This window comes from Bombyx mori, chromosome 11, assembly GCF_030269925.1.
Source record: "Bombyx mori chromosome 11, ASM3026992v2".
In the NCBI taxonomy this organism is placed as follows: domain Eukaryota; kingdom Metazoa; phylum Arthropoda; class Insecta; order Lepidoptera; family Bombycidae; genus Bombyx; species Bombyx mori.
Genome location: NC_085117.1, coordinates 1,209,769 through 1,215,194, shown reverse-complemented (window position 1 = coordinate 1,215,194; position 5,426 = coordinate 1,209,769). Strand labels below are relative to the sequence as shown.

General features: G+C 36.7%; 1 long non-coding RNA gene across 1 annotated transcript; it reads right to left on the bottom strand.

Moving 5' to 3' along the window:
- Positions 1–1,892: 1,892 nt before the first annotated feature.
- On the bottom strand, positions 1,893–5,112 carry LOC134199634 (uncharacterized). The gene is made up of 3 exons (XR_009974195.1): positions 4,639–5,112; positions 3,607–3,787; positions 1,893–2,525 (listed from the first exon to the last, which is right to left on the bottom strand). It is a non-coding gene; the product is annotated as an uncharacterized LOC134199634 (long non-coding RNA).
- Between the last annotated feature and the right edge of the window lie 314 nt (positions 5,113–5,426).

Sequence of the window (5,426 nt, the reverse complement as noted above, 5' to 3'; positions counted from 1 at the left end):
TTACATTAGATACATTGACAAATAACGAATAAAACAGATTGACAATGACGTCAACTTATGGCTGAACTAAGAAGTTTACATCATTCTCCCGCACTATTTTAAAATATAATCTTTTAAAAATCCTGGCGTTTTATGGACGCGACCAGATCTACGAAGTGTTGGCTCCGGCGGTGGTGATGATGGTAATTCTGTCTCTAGCTCTCTGCTATTATCAAGTACCACAGGTCCCGTTTCATTGGATGAAGGAATCTCCAAGTTTTGGTCTTCTGTTTCCGGAAGTGGTTCTGCGACGTTATGATAATCAATAGTGTGTTCATTATCTATTCGCAGATCTACCCTTTCTGAACCCAATGGTGCTAGATGACGATTCGACACTGTTGTTTCTCGGCCATCTGGAAGCCGAATGTATGAAAAGTCAGGATTGCTGTGTATCAATTCAACCTCTTCTACTAATGGCTGATATTTATTTGTACGATTAAATTTCTTCATCAAGACTTGTCCAGAATTTGTAAGCCACGATGGAACAGAAGTGCCGTTTGTAGATCTTCGAGGGTGTCTAAACATTCTTTCATGTGGAGTGCAATTTGTGGTTGTACAAAGTAATGATCGGATTGAATGTAAGGGTTGTGGTAATACTTGTTCCCAATTTTCTACCGAAAGATTCTTCGTCTTCAGCGTCAAAAGAATCGTTCTCCAAAGAGTAGAATTCAATTTTTCTACTTGACCGTTACCTTGAGGGTTATAAGCTGTAGTTCTACTAGTGGCAATACCTCGAACATGTAAAAATTCCTGTACTTCAGCAGAAAGAAATGCTGTTCCGCGATCTAAATGAACGTAAGAAGGCATGCCAAATATCATAAACAAGTTTTTAAGATGTTTAATCACTGTTTTCGAGCTTACATCTGAGCATGGGAATGCAAACGGGAAACGTGAAAATTCGTCAATCACGGTAAGTATGAATTTGTTATTATATTTGTTGGAACTGGTCCTTTAAAATCTATGCTAAGGCGTTCAAAAGCAGCCGTCGCTTTAACAAGTTTCCTCTGGTCATCAAAGGTATTTCGGAAGAATCTAGGTTTTATTTCAGAGCAGGTTCGACAAGATTTTGTCATTGTTCTGACTTCTTAGAATAGAATAGGGAAGGTTTTTAGAGCGAACCCAGTGAAACATTCTTGTTACCCCTGGATGACAAAGAGCCTCATGCAGCGAGAAAAGTTTTGCAGTACGTGTTTCTACAGTGGCACAAACTCGGGATAGTGCATCAGCGGCATAGTTCTCTTTCCCCGGTCTGTATATAATATCGTATTTGAAAGCAGCAAGTTCCAGTCGCCATCTTTGAGTCTTTTCATTCTTTATCTTACTTGAATGTTTCATATTAAACATAAAAGAAACCGAGCGTTGGTCAGTTACCAACTTAAAGTGTCTACCAATAAGGAAATGTCTCCATTTCTTCAATGATTCCACAATGGCGTACGCTTCTTTTTCAATGGCAGAATGTTTTTTTTCAGGTTTTAATAAGCTAAAATTAACAGTAAAATTTGCTTTGATTACATTAGATACATTGACAAATAACGAATAAAACAGATTGACAATTACGTCAACTTATGGCTGATAATTTCAACTAAGAAGTTTACATCACTCAGTAAAAAAATTATATTATAATTCGCTTTTTTTACTTTCAAAAGGGCCTTAAATTCTTGTGTGCCCAAGGGCCCCAGCCTGATTTAAGACGTCCCTGCGTACACCCCGCAGGTGCCTTCCTCATTTATCTACTACAGTATCATATCAGCATCACAACACTTTTCTTACTGGTGGTAGGACCTCTTGTGAGTCCGCATGGATAGGTACAAGGGCGGGATGATAAGTAGTAGCTTAGTAATGAAACACTTAACTTTCCATGATAAAATTAATTTTATTTTTCGACATAGTCTCCATGAACCACTACGCACTTAATCCATCTTCGTTCTAAAGCAATAATGCCTTCCATAAAATGATTTCTTTCGTGGCCTGCAAAATACTCCTCTACAGCCGCTATGACTTCATCATTTATGGCAAATTTCTGTCCGCCCAAAAAAGTTTTGAGCTTAGGGAATAAGTAGAAGTCTGATGGCGGTAGGTCAGGCGAATAAGGTGTGTGGGGCAGCAAATCATACTTCAATTCGTTGATTTGTGCCACAGCTTTAACACATGTGTGAACCCTAGCGTTGTCTTAGTGGAAGATGTTTTTTTTTCGCCAAACCTGTTCGTTTTTGCTGAATACATTGATGAACATTATCTAGAAGATTAGCGTAGTATTCTCCATTAATTGTTTGATCTTTAGGAAGGTAATCTATCATCAAGATCCCATCTGCATCCCAAAAGACGGAGGCCATCACTTTTCCAGCCGACTTTACAGCCATGGCTTTTTTTGGAGCCGGGCATCCCAATTGCGTCGACTGTTTTGCTTGAATTTTTGATTCTAGCGTATATAATGAACACGTTTCATCTGTTGTTATAAATCGACGTAAAAAATCGGCTTTATTACTCTGAAAAAGGGTTGAGACATTCTTTTTAGTTTTGCTGCACCCGAATCCTTTTTTGATCGTGCGTAAACAATCGTGGCACCCAACGGGCCGATAACTTTTTCATATTTAATTCCTCGCTTATGATATGATGTACCTGTTCTTTTGAGATACCTGTAGTGTCAGCTATTTCAGATAACTTCAATCGTCGATCTGTTAAAAACATATCATGTACTTTCACGACCGTTTCCGGAGTCGTGTCGCTTTTTGGACGTCCGGGGCGGGCTTCATCTTGGACACATGTACGGCCGCGTTTAAACTTATCCACCCAGTTTTTTACTGTGGCATAAGAAGGAGCACATTCACCCAAAACATTCTTTAACTCGTCATAGATATCTTTCCGCTTCATGAAGAAACTTTATTACTGCTCTTTGTTCAATTTTATCCATTTTGAAAACACTTGACAATATATATTTTCAAATGACAAAAAACCTATAAAATTTTCACGCCACCAAATTCAAATTTAGAACACAGGTGGCCAGAGATACGAATTTCAAAATGAGATATATTTTTTTTATTTTAACTATTAAAATAGCAGAGGCTAGTTACTTATCATCCCGCCAATTTTTGCCGTGAAAAGTAATGCGTTCCGGTTTGAAGGGTGGGTAGCCGTTGTAACTGTACTGAGACCTTAGAACTTGTATCTCAAGGTGGATGACGCATTTACGTTGTAGATGTCTATGGGCTCCAGTAACCACTTAACACCAGGCGAGCTGTGAGCTCGTCCAGCCATCTAAGCAATAAAAAAAACACTTAATATTTGAGAGCAGTTGACGACAAGGACTTAGAGCGATAAGTGACTCGTCTATTTTAAGTGAGGATGAGGGAGCACCTCAGTTTACATCGCGAGGTACTCATGAGGCACCCCTCATTTGAGATGAGGTAGCGCTTGCTCGACTCACATCCCGGCGCGGGCGGTGAGTTGGTTGAGGCCGCGCAATATGCCCGAGTCGCGGTTCATGTTAACCAATGCTACCGAATGCCGTCGCCGCGCCATCGATAATACACATAAATTAGTTCTAATTAAGCAACTCAAGCACTCAACAAAAATGTTTACGGGCGCCGGCTACTAGATGGCTTCGATTCGATTAGTTTCTCATTGCTCCTGTAGATGGCAGTAACGAAAGCAGTTGTTCAAAACATTTTCTTCAAATTTGGATATTTGTCTTTGGAAACCAATGCCCGGAGATCTTGACCTGAGGATGACTACTCCACATGAGGATACACTAAAAAATTACATTTATTTTCTTAATTAATAATAATAATAATAATAATAATAAATGTAAAATAATAATAAAATAAATAAATAATAATAATAATAATATGACCGTATTTTATTTTGATTATTGCATTACAAGTACAAATTGTTTGTCAATTTTTTTTTATTCAATATTATGTAGTTTTATTTTCTATAATGACAGCCCTCGAATATTCTGTTCTAAGTATGCACATGATTTTTTTTATTGCTTAGATGGGTGGACGAGCTCACAGTCGACATGATGTTAAGTGGCTACTGGAGCCCATAGACATCTACAAACGCATTACTGGTTCAAATAATCCCGAAATGCATTACTTACTTGCTTCAAAAAATCTGCCTAACTTTGCCCATCTCCAAAACATAAAAAATAAAACTTTTGACCTTTTATGACAAGGTTAAATATGAATACTACTCCAATACTTCATGGGTATGGAATCTGTCTATTTGGAAACATATATTTTAACTGTATTATTATTGTTTGGACAAAGTAGAGAGAATATCAATAACTTTGCATGGCTGTGTTCAAGCTTATTTCTCAGAAAATATGAGGCCTAGGTTATAATGAGTTGTTTTGCAAGGACCATAAAGTTCCGATTGGCATTTGTTCTTTACAAGTCGTAGGTATGCTACATTATGTATTTACATAAAAAAAAAACATAATAACCTAGAAATTCTTGGAAAGATCAGGCATTTTATGATATTATATATTCTCAGATACATTATTAAACTATCAATTTGTGCAAATGCTTTGTTACACTTCACACATGCATACTGTTTTTCTAAAATATACATTTTCATATGTGAATTAAAATTACCAACACTGAAAAACCTTTTCCACACAATTCACAATAATAAGGCTTCTTCTCTAGTAGGTATCTTTGTGTGTTTTTAAATGACTGATGTGTAAAACCTTTTGTACAAACTTCACAAGCAGGTTTGTCTCCTGTATGTATTCTCATGTGTGTTCTTAAATGACAAATTTGTGATTCCCAAATTGTGAAATATCTTTCTGCTTTATGTGTTATCATCTGCATTTTTTAACAATGAAAGTGTGCAGTCTTTTTAACACACTTCACAAACAAAGTTTTTCAGCAGTGTGTTTTAGGTATATGTTTTTTTAAATAACTCTTCTGTGCAAAAGATTGTTTCCACATATCACAAACATAAGGTTTCTCTGCCGTGTGTGTTGCTATGTGGATTTTTAAATTACTCAATCCCAACAAGCTTTTTTCACACGCATCACAAACATAAGCTTTCCCTCCAGTATGTGTTCTCATATGAATTATCAAATTAGATAGGTATGCAAAGCTTTTACTTTACTCTTGACAGACATGAGAATTATCTCCAGTATGAGCTCTCATGTGTGCTCTTAAGGAACTATTTTGTGCATAACGTTTTTTACAAACTTCACAAACATAAGGTTTCTCTGCAGTATGTCTTCTTTTGTGTATTTCCAAAATATAATTTCGTGCATAGCACTTCTGACACACTTCACAAATGTACGGTTTTTCTCCAGTGTGTATTCTTAGATGAGATTTTAAATGATGAATTTGGGTAAAACCTTTTCTACACACTTCACAAATGTACGGTTTTTCTCCAGTATGTAT